Source organism: Tupaia chinensis, unplaced genomic scaffold (genome assembly GCF_000334495.1).
Source record: "Tupaia chinensis unplaced genomic scaffold, TupChi_1.0 Scaffold143935_1, whole genome shotgun sequence".
Classification (NCBI taxonomy): Eukaryota; Metazoa; Chordata; class Mammalia; order Scandentia; family Tupaiidae; genus Tupaia; species Tupaia belangeri.
The window spans coordinates 156,113-170,605 of NW_006203786.1; the positions used below are offsets into that span (position 1 = coordinate 156,113).

Genomic DNA, 14,493 nt, shown 5'->3' on the forward strand with positions numbered 1-14,493 from the left:
TAAATTGTTTTCTTTCCCCTTCTCTCCCTTCTGCTCCATGCTCCTTGCCACAGTCTCCGCTCCACTTTCCACATAAGGGTGAAGGGAAGGGGGAATGAACAAGTCATCACTGAATTGTGATCAGTCCCACATTGATCAGCTTCTGGATTTTTTGTGCTTTTAAGGATTTTTTAAGTGTCCACTGAGTGCCTGAGGGTTCTTCTCCATCTCTTCCAGGATGAGCCACATGGCTGGGTCACTCACAATCTGCTGCACCTCGGAATCAGTCATAGCCCGCTGCTTCACATCTTCAGGGCAGTCATGGTGGTTATACTGGGACATCATGCAGCATTGGTACCCATCTGCTGCCTCCTTACACTTGGAGTCTAGGTCTGGTGCCTTTGGGTACACATCCATGGCTTTCATATAGTCCTTCATTGCTTCAAGGGCTGCTGCTTTCCGTGTGTAACCTTTGATGAAAGTTGGCTCCAGCTGGGTACACTCCTTACAGTCCTAAATGCTAGCTGAAACTCCAGGAGCTTAGTGTAGCAGGCAGCTCGGTTGCTGTACCATTTGGCGTCTCATGAGTTCCATTTGATGGCTTCTGTATAATGCTTTATGGCCTGAGGATAGCCCCCTTTCTGAAAACACTCATTGCCTTTATTCTTCTTCAAAGCCAGGTCAGGGTTTATGTAGGCCAGCCATTCTTTCTCCTTCAGGATTATCTTTGCCTACTGGCATTTCTTGAGCACGTATGGGGTTTGGGGCTCTGCCAGAGACTTGTAGAAATGTATGGCATCCTTGTACTTTTCTTCTTTGAAATAGGAGTTGTCAACCCGAGCATAAGCTTTGGCAATTTGTCGATAGTCCTCTCAGTTTTCTCTCCCCACTTCAATGGCCTCCTCACAAGCTCTCGGCATTTATTGTAGTTACCCTTTTCAAAGAAAATCACTGCTTGATTGGTGATGTAAGCCATGTTGATGGAATCCAGTTCCTTGGTTCAGTCATAATGCTTCAAGGCTGTGTCAAAATCTTTCTTCTTGTAGGCATCATTCCCCAGCTCTTTTTCTTTCAGTGTCCATTTCTTATTCTCTGGAAGATCTTCTTACATTGCTTCTGGTTTGGTCTCCTTTTTGGGAGGAGGAGGTGGTGGTGATGTTGCAACCTCTTCATCCTCATCCATACTGCCGAGATCCACTCCAAGGAGGACACTGAGTGTGGTCATTATTCAGGGATCTTGTAGTTTCATACCCAAGTCGGAGGGTTTGTTTCATAGTTATCAGTTCCTGGTAGGTAGGATCATTGAGCAGTGTTCTTGTCCTGGGATCACTCTCCAACTTCTGATACAGATTGGGCATGTTGAAAGGGTTCATGAATTTCTGCTCTGCCAACCGGGCTTCCATATTGTATAAACCCTCTTTAAGTTGAGGGTTATCTGTTTCTTGTTTTAAACCCTCCTCATAGGTTCTCTTGGCTTCTTCAAATCAGCTTAAGAACTCAAGAGCTAATGCTTTTCTTGAATAATCTTTGCCCTAGTCAGGCTTTAGGTCAACAGTTTTACAACCATCCTCATGAACCTTTTGGCAGTGTCCTTTCTTGGCATAGGCTGCAACCTGATTGCTGTAGAGCACATGGTTCTGGGAGTCCAACTTAATTGCTTCTTAATAGCACTGTAAGACATCATTGATGTTACCTGCACTCAAGGCCTTATTGCCCTTCTCTTCCAGCTCATTTACCTGCTCCATAGCATGGCCCAGAATTTGGTTGAACCGAATCTATCTGCTTCGTGTTCCCAACCCCATTTGTTTACATATTAAGCTAAACATGAGTTTATATTCATATTTCTAACTCTAATTAAGTAAGTACCATGTGTTTTATTCTAGCCTTCCTTCTTGTTTTTCTTCTTTCTTTCTTTCTTTCTTCTTTTCTCTTTTTTTTTTTTGAGAGATTTTTGCTATAGGGCACATGTGCTCACTAGAGAGCCAGAAACAGAGAGAAAAAAGTGAGAAATCACAACCCCCAGAGGATATCCACACTGCAGTTCCTTCTCCATTTCCTTCTTGGGTTTTGGGCATGCACACACATATGCCTGGTGTGAGTTTCAAGCTGCCAGGTCCAGGACTTCAACTGCAGTCAGCCATGTGGGAGTTGAGCACCTTTAACACTATGACACCTGCTGGCCTCTCTTCTTGTTTTGTTTTGTTTTGTTTTGTTTTGTTTTGTAACTTTCTCTCTAACAGTGAAAAATCTGGCTTCCACTCTCCATCATCCATTTATTTGCTCAACCCCAGTATATGTAAATCATTTTCAGAATTGTTCACCTGTATGCCCATAAGTAAGAAATTTTCCAGCCAGATTACAGTGTTTAGTATGGTTCTAAGCCTTTATGTTTATAGCTTTTAATCAAAGCACAATTTTCCAAAGTTAAATTAGCTTCCCCCCAACACACACACACCTTCTAGTGCAGTTATGTCACACATTTGTGTTACAGTTAGATTTCACTTGTCACAGTGTGTATTCCACCCTGGGATCCTCTGACATCTTGGCTATTTTCTTTAATTTCCGTATACACATATACACACACATACACACACACACACACACACACAGAGAGAGAGAGAGAGAGGGAGAGCGAAAAAGGCAGAGCAGCTTCCTCTAACTTTCTCTCTCTGATCCCTGGCACTGGGGGAAGTTCTATGTCCTAAGAACACAGAAGCAGCCTATGGAGAGGACCACATGGTAAGGGACAGGGGTCCCAGCCTCCAGCCACGTATGTGAGCCATCTTGGAAGATTACTCTCCAGCTCCTCCAGCTCCAGTAAAGCCTTCAGATGACTGCAGCCCCAGTATACGTTCCATTCTGCCTGCGTGCCCCAGAGAAATGAGAACTCCTGAGTCAGAACCGCACAGAACCCCAGCTAAGCAGCTCCAGAGCTCCTGACGGTTAGAAACCATGAGGTAACAAATGTGTTAAGTTGTTAGGTAAACTGTTACACACCAACAGACGACTAGGACAGGAGATAAGTACCACCCCACTGAAGTTTTTTTCACTGTAAATAAGGGCCTGGAACAGGCTAATTTTGTTAGGGCAGAAAAGTCATAGGTGGTCAGAAAGGAAAAGGGTGTGCGATGTGACCACAGACTGCAGCCAGGCCTCCATGTTGGCCACAGCGGATCCTCACTGGCGACCTTGGCTGGTTTCTGCCTTCTCCAATCTCAAGTGCTTGCTCACGGCATGGGTATAAAGGCTGAGACCGGGGTGTAAAGCCGTTGGCACAGCTCCTGGCACTGATGACAAGGGCAGTGCTGGTGGCTGGCGGCCCCACTGGCCCTGCAGACTCCCAGGCAGTGGTCCACCAGGGCTCCACACTGTCTTTTCCTGGGGAAGATGATACAAACCTGAGGGCATCAGGAAATCACCAAGATAGGAAGAGGGAGAGGAGGTGAGGTTTATAACTGAGCAGACGCTTGCTATACTCTGTGCTTTTTCCACCTTAGTGTTGAATGTGAGTGTTACTGTCTCCACTTTAAAGTAAACTCAGTATCATTACAGCTTTTTGTTTCCGCTGTGAGAAAGAAAGGGAAAAGAAGACAGACTGACATTGTTTTTACCACTGGTTGTGTTGTGCCCCAGCCTCACAATTAGCGTGGATTACAGCACAACCAACCATGCCTGGTATCTTCAGGTTGTCCCGGGAACTAAACTCAGGCCTTCCATATGGCCTCCAGCTTTCCAGGTTATGGCATGTTCTGTGAGCTACCACGGCTGGTCCTGTTTACAAGTTTCCAATGGCTTTTTCTCCCTGAAACTATATTAACATATAGCACTCTCACTGTGGGCTATGTGATAACATCGTCAAAGGCATTTCGCGATATAAAATGCTTTTTCTTCATTTAGTATCATTTGAAGAAGAGTGAACTTTCCTGCCAACTGCAGCTTATTCCTTCATGCAAACTCCCATGGCATTGGGTAGATACACATTTGTAAACTTTGGACACTCTTTGCAGATTGTTATGGAGTGGCTTATCTGACTTTAGGTCTGTATCTTTTTATTTTTTTTCTCCTAAGGTTTTGCCATAGGTCGCATGTGCTCACCAGAGACAGGGAGAAGGTAAGTGAGAAATCACCCCCCAGTGGGGATGGCCACGCCACAATCCCTTCTCCTCTATTCTCCTCTCAGGATTTTGGGCACACAAGCACAGGTGCTCAGAGTGATCTTCAAGCCACTGAGTCTGGGGCGTGAACTGCGGTCTACCATTTGGGAGTCCAGTATCCTAACCACCATGCCACCTGCTGGTCTATACCTTGGATTTAGTAGACCATGGCAGCTGAAGATCTGTCTCACCACAGGATGAGTAAGAGAGGACTGCACCCTTATTTTCAATTGGGGTGGACTGTAACACATTGTAGGTGGATATGTGTAAACAGGAAAATCAAAACAATGAAGGCAGAGGGGCTGGGAAAGATATTCCCAAAGCCGTTCAAAACCAGAGCCTAGCGTCTGTCACTGGCTGGAGCCCCGATGCAGCGAAGATACAGTGACAAGGTATAGTGAAGAGTTTAACTGAAGGCGACCAGTTGCCATCAATTCCTCCTTTATTGTCATAAAAAAGGGTCCGTTAAAAAGAAGGATTAATCCAGTAAGTAATTCACCCTAAGGTCACTGGGTTAAATGAAATCCGATCCAATGCATTGTAAGATGATGCTCGTTTTTAGAACTCTATGAAGAAAACAAACCATATTGAAGGCAGTTTTTAGAAAGGCAGCCACACGGGACCAGCAGATGGTGTAATGGTTACATCACTGTACATCCACGTAGTTGACTGTGGTTTGAGTCCTGGACCTGATGGTTTAAAACTCACTCTGGGTGAGTATGCATGCATGCCCAAAATCCCGAAAGGAGAATGGAGGAGAAGGGATTGCAGTGTGGCGGTTCCCCTGGGGAGTGTTTCTCGCTTTCTGTCTCTCAGTCTCTCTTTCTCTCTCCAGAGAGCACATGCGCCCTATAGCAAAAATCCCTCAAAAAAAAGAAAGGAAAGAAAGAGAAAAAAAGAAGAAAAGAAAAGAAAAGAAAAGAGAAGAAAAGAAAAGAAAAAAAGAAGAAAGCAGCCATGGAAGTACGGACATGGGAAGACACCCAGAATGACCACACAGAAGTGAGAACATGGCTTTAAACCTGTTAAGCACTACTCAAGCGATTTCCTTTCCCTAGAAACCAGATATATTCCGTGTCCATGCTGCCTTCTCCCGCACTTCTGTTACTAGAACCTGCTTGGAGCTCTTGCTGACAATGCCCCTATTGCTTGCTTTCCCTCTTTGGGCCTCCCCAGCCAGGCATGGCAATTGTTCTTAATCCACAAAGAAAGCCCATTCCTTCTGTGTTGGTTGTATTTCTAATGTCAATGGACTGCTGCTAGCTTGGTTTTGTTTACCATAGGGATATTTAATTCCTTCATTAGGGTCTTATGTCTAGAGTCCTTAAGGTAAAGCAGACAGGAGCAAGGAACGCAGAAATGAAATAAGACACACACCACTCTCGAGGTGCAAACAGACACACACACACAATTACACTTTACATTACGTACTTACATACTTTCCCTATAATATGTATAATTGGTTAGGGCATCTTATCATGCCTTGGGGAGGAAGGGGTCAGGAAAAATGTTCTGGGGTAGGTGACAGCTGAGTTGAGGTTCTGTGATGAGAAGTTAACTGGGCAGGTAAAGGGTAGAAATTATGGCAGGCAGAGGGTACCACTAGAGCAAAGGCCTGGCAGCTAAGACCACGTGAGTTGGGCATCTCAGCAGACTGGTTCTGCTGGAGCACAGGGAGTGGGAGGAGATGAGACCCAAATAAATTGGGTCCACGTGTGGAGGCCTGTAATGCCAAATTTAAGAGTCAAGCTTGTTCCTGATCTGGGCTGACAGCTCATCCCATTTGTCTTTCAAAGTCCTTCACCATTGGTCCCTTTTCCCTGAGCCTTGATATTAATAAAACTCTATTCCAGGGCCAGCTGGTGGGCTGGTGGTTAAGGAGACTGGATCCCACGTAGCCAACCACACAGTTCAAGGCCTGGACCTGGGTGGTCTGACAAACACGCTGAGCACATGTATGTGCATGCCCAAAATCCCAAAAGGAAGGACAGATGGAGGAAAAGGTAATGTGGCAAGACAATGCAGTCAACAGCAAGCTTTCTGGCTTTCTCTTGCACTCTCTCTCTCTCTCTCTGGTGACTGTACACACCCTCAGGAAAATTAAAACAAAATAAACCAGAAAACACTACCCTGCTTCCTTCGCTGCACCCCTGAGAGAATCCTGGCCTCTAGGTCTTTGTTAATTTCTGCTGCCTAGAAACCTTGTAGATCACTGGGCACAGCGAGCTGGCTCCAAGGAGATTCACAGGCAGGAAGTGTGTCGAGGTGCACTCCAGGGAGTGAGATGTGTGGGGGAATAAAGGTGTTAGAGCAGAGGGAGGTGAATTCCTACAAGACAGCCAAGTCCTTGCTGATCCAGAGGGATGCTCAGGAGCTGGTCTGCACCTTCACAGCCAATGCAGGCTGAGAGAAAGGGGCCAGGCCTTTATGTCCCAGCATTGACCTATCACTGGATCTGGGTTGCTGAGTAAGGGGGTGCTGTGGGGGGGGGCAGGGCAGCTCTCCTTAGTCAGGGCAACCCCCAAGTCTTAGCTGAGAACCACCGTCAGCTGCCAACATTCCCAGTTGCTGAAGGAAGGAGTCCTTTATTCCTGAAACGGGTCACAGGGTGCTGTGGATCTGGGCTTCCTGACAGCACCTACCGTGCTCACGCTTCCCACGCACTCACAGGTTCAGATCATCTCCTGCCTTTTACAGATGCCAGTGGAACTTCGTGTCTGGGCTGTGGGCTCTGTGACACTAGCTTGAGCTTTAATATGCTTCAAGAGTCTTCATTTTCTCCCCTTACCCAGACTGCATAACCCTCTGCTCCCAATTTTTTCATCTCTTTTGTATCCAAGCAGGGTTTAAAACTGTGATCAACAGGGCTAGCAGGTGGTGTGGTGGCTAAGGCTCTGGATTCTTACATAGCTGACCACGGTTTGAGTCCTGACCATGGCAGCTTGAAAGTCATGCCAGGAGAGTGTGCGTGTGTGCCCCAAATCCCAAGAGAAGAAAAGAAGAACAGAGATTGCAGCGTGGCCACCTCCCCACCCCCCAGATGATTTTTCACTTTCTCATTCCCTCTCTCTAGTGAGTTCACACACCCTATGGCAAAAAACTAATTTAAAAAAAAGCAATCAACAATCAATACGTATGTAGAGGAAAGAGTAAGGGATTTGGAGCCTAAACTCCTAAGATTTTTAAAACATCCACACATAACAATTGGACATACTTGTGGGGCCAAGTGTGATTTTTTTTCAATGCACATGTATGATGGGTAAAGACCAAGCAGGGTAACTAGCTTAGACACCATCTCAGATAGCTGTCATTATTTTATGTCGAAAACATCAAAAATCCTCTTTTCGCTAATCTGAAATACATAATAAACTACTGTTAACAAGTTACCTCACTTTACTGTGTACCATTGAAATTCATTCCTCGTATTTGTATCCATTAACCAAGCTCTCTATACTGCTCCCCTTCCCCACAAGCCTAGAAAGAAGGACAATATGCTAAGTGAAATAACCTAGGTGCAGAAAGAGGAATACCACCCGTTCTCACCCATACATGGACATGTAAAAAGATAAAGTCCTATCGTTAAATCACAGAGCGGCCACTGGATGAATACAATTACACACAGTGCTTAATTTCTGTGAATCGCCGTTCCATCATTTATAATATGGGAATAATAAAAAGCTGTATTTTATCTGCGCTCCAGTGCTGCTGTGAGGAAAATAAGCTGGTGAACCGAAAATGTTGAATGTTAAACAGATATCCACTGGAGAGGAAAAAATATTGGGTCCAAAAGTATATAAGTAGGTATAAATTCCCGATGCTAATAATACTTATAAAATCAAGCAATCTTTTTTTTTTTTTTTTTGGAGAGATTTTTCACTATAGGGCACGTGCGCTCGCCAGACAGACAGAGAGAGAGACATAGAGAGAGAAAGCGAGAAATCATCCCCCAGGGGGGGTGGTCACACCACAATCCCTTCTCCTCCATTCTCCTCTCAGGATCTTGGGCATGCACGCACATGCGCCCGGCGTGAGTTTTAAGCCACCGGGTCCAGGACGCGAACCGCAGTCGACTACGTGGGAGTCCAGCGACACAGCCATTACGCTAACTGCTGGTTCCCTAAAATCAAGCAATCTTTTAAAATAAATGGAAATGGAAGTGGAATACAACGAATTTCAGTGAACAGTGCTGATTATCCTGACAGTGTTGCTTAATTGATTTATATGCACACAGGACTAACCGTAAGGCCAAGGCTCATTTGTGTTGGATATGCCTTTATCTCTGTGCCATGAAATGATACAGTTTTCTCTATTTACTTCACTGTTAAACTGTTCATTTATACAATGCACCATTTGGCCTTCACAGAAGAATATCATTTATGGAACCAGCAGGTGGTGTGTTGGTTGAGGGCACTGGACTCCCATGTGGCCAACTGTGGTTTGAGTCCTGGACCTCAAGGCTTGCTTTCTCATTTTCTTTCTCTCTTTCTCTGGTCAAATTAAAATAAGTAAATGAATAAAGTTAAATAAAATAATTTTAAAAAAATAAACTTAAAAAAGAATAGCATTTATATGTAGTAAGCCCAAGTCCATTTCTTTACATTCGGCATCTTACTTGCTAATGAGGACATGGATCAGGATTTTAATTTACAGGATGTACTAGAAGGTCTCTATAACAGTGCTTTAGAAATTAGGGACTAAAAAACGCACGAGACATATGCATGGGAACCTGTAAGACACCATGAAGAGAACTGAAGCCCTGAAAAAATAGTCTGAGAGACTCAACAGTATTAAGGTGATAGTTCTCAAAGTGATCTGTACATTCTACCTAATTCCTATGAGAACTTCAGCAGGCTTTTTGATAGAAGTTGCCAAACTGATCCTAAAATGGGTATGGGAATGAAAAGGACCCACAAAAGCCAAAATACTCTCAAAAAAGAACAAAGTTGGAAAATTTAGGCTTCCCAATTTCAAAACTTACAATAAAGCTACATTAATTAAGATAGTGTGGGGCTGCCGTAAGGGTGGACGTATAGATCGATCGAATGAAATTGAGAGTCTAGAAATAAACCTTCACATTTATAGCCCATTGATTTTTGACAATGGTGCCAAAGAAATCCAATGGGTGAAAGGATGTCTTCAAAAGACAGTACAGGGAAAACTGAATATCTTCCTGTAAAAAGACGAACCGAGATACCACATTATCACATACAAAAATGAACTCAAAACGAATCATACACCTAGTCAAGAACTACAACTATAAAACCTGTGGAAGAAAACATTAGAAGACCTTTGAAATCTGGGGTAAAAGAGTTTTTGAACATAACACCAAAAGCATGATTTGTGAAAGAAAAAACATTAAAAAAAAAAGACTTTATCAAAATTACATAGGTTTGTGCTTTGATACCACTGGGAAATGAAAAGACACATGCACATCTTCCCCGCATGTTTTTGAAGTCATGGGGTTGGGATTCAAACTGCGGTTGATCATGTAGGATTCAGTTCCCTATTACAGTGTTTGATAACTGCACTTAAGGCCAGCCCTGCACAAATATTATTTCTAATAAAGGATTTGCATCTAGAATATTGTCTCATATAAGTCAATAATAAGATAGATAGTCCGATTTGGGGCCAGCAGATGGTGTAGCAGTTATGTTGCTGGACTCCCACATGGCCAATCACAGCTCGAATCCCAGACTTGGTGACTTGAAAATCATGCCAGGTGTATGTGTATGCATGTGCAAGATCCTGGAAGAAGAATGGAGGAGAAGGGATTGCAGCAAGGCCATCCCCCCAGGGGATGATTTCTCACTTTCCCTCTCACTCTCTCTCTCTCTCTCTGGCAAAGGAATGTACTCTAAGGCAAAAACCTCTTAAAACAAATAAACCAATCAAAAAAACAGGCAATGGTTGAACAAATATTTCATGAAAGAAATATGAACAGCTAATAAGCATGTAAAAAGATGCTTGGCATCATTAGTCATAAGGGAAACCAAAATTAAAACTACAATGAGAGGGATCAGCAGGTGGCGTGGCGGTTGGGGTGCTAGACTTCCACATGGCCAAAGGCTGTTTAAGTTCCATACCCAGTGGCCTGAAAATCACTCTTATCACTCCTGCAAGTGTGCCCAAAAATCTCAAGAGGAAAATGGAGAAGGGATTGCTGCATGACCATCCCCTTTGGGGGGGTGATTTCTTATTTTCCCTGTCACTGTCTCTCTCTGGCAAGTGCACACACCCTATGGCAAAATCTAAAAAATCAAACCAAAACAGACAAAAACAGAGCAAAGAAAACTTCAATGAGATACTTCTTTACATCTACTAGAATGAATGTAATCAGAAAGACAATTCCAGGGGCCAGTAGATGGCCGTCGCTGGATTCCCACATAGCTGACCAGTCCAAGTCCCAGGTCTGGTGACCTAAAACTCACACAAGGTGCATGTGCATGTGTGCGCAAAATCCCGAGAGGAGAATGGAGAAGGGATTGCAGTGTGACCATCCCCCCTGGGGGGTGATTTCTCACTTTCTGTCTCTCTGTCTCTCTCTGTCTGTCTGGCGAGCACAACTGCCCTCTAGCAAAAATATCTCTCTAGAAAAAGGACAATTTATAGGTCAGGATATGGAAAAATTATAACCTTTATATATTGCCAGTGGGAATGTAAGATGGTATAGCCACTTTGGAAAACAGTTTTATGGTTTCTAAAAAATTAAACATAAATTTACCATATGACCTTGCCATTCCTCTCCTAAATAGCTACCCAAGAGAAATGAAAGCATGTTTTTACAAAGATGCATATATATTCATAGCAGTATGATTCATAATGTGAAAACAATTCACATATTCATCAACTGGTAAATGGATAAATAAATGTGGCATGGCCATAGGGTGGGGTGTTTTTGGCAAGAAGAAGGAACGAACTATTGATACATGGTACAGCATGGGAGAATATAAAAAGCAGTATGCCGGGCCAGCTGGAGGTGTGGTGGTTGAGGCAGCTGGATTTCCACATGGCCGACCACGGTTCAAGTCCTGGACCCAGTATCTTGAAAATCATGTCAAGAGCATGCATTTTGCATGTATGCCAAAAAATCCTGAGAGGAAAATGGAAGAGAAGGGATCATGGCATGGCTTTCCCCTGGGAGGGGGGATGCTTTATCACCTTCCTTCTCTCTCTCTTTGTCTAGTGAAGGCACATGCCCTAGAGCAAAAAAATAACCAATAAAATAAAATAGAGACCAGCAGGCAGCATGTGGTTAAAGCACTGGACTCCCACATGACCGTGTGCAACTGCAGATCCATACCTGGTGGCTTGAGAATTATGCTAGGCACATATGCGTGTGTGCCTGAAGTCCCAGGAGGAGAATGGAGGAGAAGGGATTGTGGCATGGCCTTTTTCCCTGGGGGGTGATTTCTCACCTTCCCTCTCATAGTCTCTCTCTGGTGAGTGCACACGCCCTGTGGCAAAAATAAAAAATAAAATAAAATAAAATAAAAAATAAAAAGCAATTTGCCACGTGAAGGAAAGTAGATGTATGAGATTACATATTGTACGATTCTGTTTATATAAAAGGGGCAGAAAAGGCAAATCTAGCGAGACAGAAAGCTCGGGGCTCCTGGGGCTGAGAGCAGGAGTGAGGACGGACTGCCAATGAGCAGGAGGGATGTTTCAGAGGTGACAGAGATGTTCTAAATTGGGATGTAATGATGTTTGCACAACCCTGCACATTTACGAAAAATCATTGAATTGTACACAAGACAGGTGAATTTATAGCATGTAAATGATCTCTCAATAAGGCAGCTAAAAAGTGAGAGAGCTTATTTTTCCCACATAATGAAGTGTCTGCAGGCAGTCGTGTATTAGGCTGGGCCAACGGTTTCCGTGTAGTCGTGAGAGATGGACACTATTTCGATCTTTGCCTCAACTATCCCTAGGATATAGTCTCGCCCTCCTGGTAACATCTCAACCTCCCTCCTGGCTGGAAGAAGAGAAAGAATAGAAAGTGAAAAGAAAAAAAAGACATTGGCCAATGCTTCTTGGCTTTTTGGCTCAGGTCAAGCAGAGAATCTGCTTTTATCTGCTAATATCTGCTAAGTTCTCCACCCAAGCACAATTAGCAAGGGGATTTCTGGAGCAAGGAGATGAGAGAAAAGCTTGCTTTACCTACCCACTTCACACACTGACCTGGTACTGTAGACTCTCAGGTACTGCAGAATTTTAAAAAGAAAAGAACAGAAAAGGAAGACATTGGCCTAAGTCAGCCACCTTTATGGATAGTTCTGAAAAACTACCCAAGTAGTCTTAGAAACCATTGCCTAGAACAAAGCCACAAGGCCATTCTTAACTGCAAGGGATTTTAGGAAATAAGGCAACCTTGTTGCCTCCAGACAGATCAGGGTTCTGTTCACCAGGCAGAAGGGAAGAGTAGGTATTCTGTATTGTAGCTTGTGGTTTCTAGGGTGGAGAAATACTTCTGATGTCAGCGTAAACACAAATAGAACGACACTGCTCCCATTAGAGAGCAGTATTTGGTTATAAGGCAATGATCCAGAATACGCTAATCACTAGGAGATTGTTAGCAACAGGAAAATAAGAACAAGTAAGTTCTTAGTGAAAACGTAAGGACCCTAGAGAGGCTGTCACTGATGGGAAATGCCAAGCTGACAAATGGCCACTGTTGCATCTATTTGTATTTCTGTGTCAAAAACCTGAGGGCCAAGACAACAGGGTTTGGAGTTAGACATGTCTGGATTCAAAACCTGTCCACACTTCTTAGTGACTAAGCCTTGGGCAAACCCATTAGCTACGCCTCAACATCCACATCTGTGTAAGAGGAAGAGTAACACCTGCCTCCCAGGGGTTTAAGAAGGCCTTAATAAGGCAGCAGGTCTAAAGCTTTGGTCTGTCCCTTAGATTCCCTCTTTCACAATTCACCTAGTGGAGTGCCATGACACTCCCTTGCACGCAAGCCTTGAAGAATGAGTCCTGATTTTTTATTTATTTATATTTTTTTTGCCAAAGATAGTTGTCCAGCCATGGTTCCCGTACATTTCCCAGACTAAGAATTTTTCTCAAGAGAATTCCTAATTAATGAGCATTTATTCAACACACACACACACACACACACACACACACACACTATAATATGTGTGGAGAAAGCAAAAAAAGAATTAGAAAAAGCAATGAAGATAAAAGTTAATACGTGGAGAACAAAATTCTAAAAAGTATTATTTTATTTATGGACCCAAAGTGTAATCTTCCTAATAATTAATTTTTAATATAATCAGAGAATAAATGTAGAAAGCATGTCACCACAGCTCATGCACTCAGCACGCTGGACAAGGTGGAGCCTTGGGGCAGAGTGGCCTTGTGGCTAAGGCACTTGACTCCCACATGGGGGACCACAATTTGAGTCCCAGACTGGTGGCTGGAAAATCACGCCAAGCATGTGTGAGTGCATGCCCAAAATCCCAAGGGGAGACTGGAGGATTAAGGATCACAGCGCGGTCCTCTCCCTTACTTTCCCCCTTGCTGTCTGTCTCCTGTGAGCTCATACACCCTATGGCAAAAACAAAAACAAAAGAAGGGAAGAAAGAAGGAAGGGAAGGAAGGAGGGAGGAAGGGAGGGAGGGAGGGAGGGAGGGAGGAAGGAAGGAAGGAAGGAAGGAAGGAAGGAAGGAAGGGAAGGTAGAGACTGTAATAAGTGCTTGTGAAGGCAGGTGTGTAATGTCATCCATTATTGCCCATTATCCTTATAAGCTAACATGGAACCTTTTCTTCACTTTCTCCTTGAAGCACAAATGCAGCTTCATGCAGAAGACAAGACTATTACAACTGACTGTAATTACGTTGCAACTTAAGTGGTTTGCAACTTTAATGGCTTTTTAAAGTCTTAAACATTGAATAAACCCACATATCTGCAAGGATGTTATAGAGCCCAAAGGACTCCAAAGAAAATTCTGAAACTTGCCAACTGAAGTATAGGATAAATATTTAGGGTCTCCCTTTATTCTCCAGAAAATACCAAGATTGTAATGATGATGATAGTCTTGATAATAAACAGCATTTAGTTTCCTTAGGGGAGGGCTTGCGAAATTGATACAGTCCTTTATGATACCATGCTATGGCTGGATTTTCTAGCTACTCTGTATTAGTGATGTCATTCCTTTTTTCATCCCACGACCTACCTGTCACTGACACTTACCTGCCCAAGCTTCTCCTCTCCCCTGAAAAGGGGAAGAGCAGAAAAAGATGGTGCGTGATTCCTCTCTGGCAGGAGATCACACCAGCTGCCGGGAGAGGAGAGGGCCTGGGCAGGAAGCAGCCCAGATCTCTCCAGTTAGCAGCTGCTCTGGCTGCCAAA

General features: G+C 43.8%; 1 non-coding gene and 1 pseudogene across 1 annotated transcript; one reads left to right on the top strand and one right to left on the bottom strand.

The window, feature by feature from the left end:
- Nucleotides 1–106: 106 nt before the first annotated feature.
- On the bottom strand, nucleotides 107–1,724 carry LOC102489065 (stress-induced-phosphoprotein 1 pseudogene; annotated as a pseudogene).
- Nucleotides 1,725–12,158: 10,434 nt separating this feature from the next.
- LOC114005524 (U2 spliceosomal RNA) lies at nucleotides 12,159–12,350 on the top strand. The gene has a single exon (XR_003547369.1). It is a non-coding gene; the product is annotated as a U2 spliceosomal RNA (small nuclear RNA).
- The last annotated feature ends 2,143 nt before the right edge of the window (nucleotides 12,351–14,493 follow it).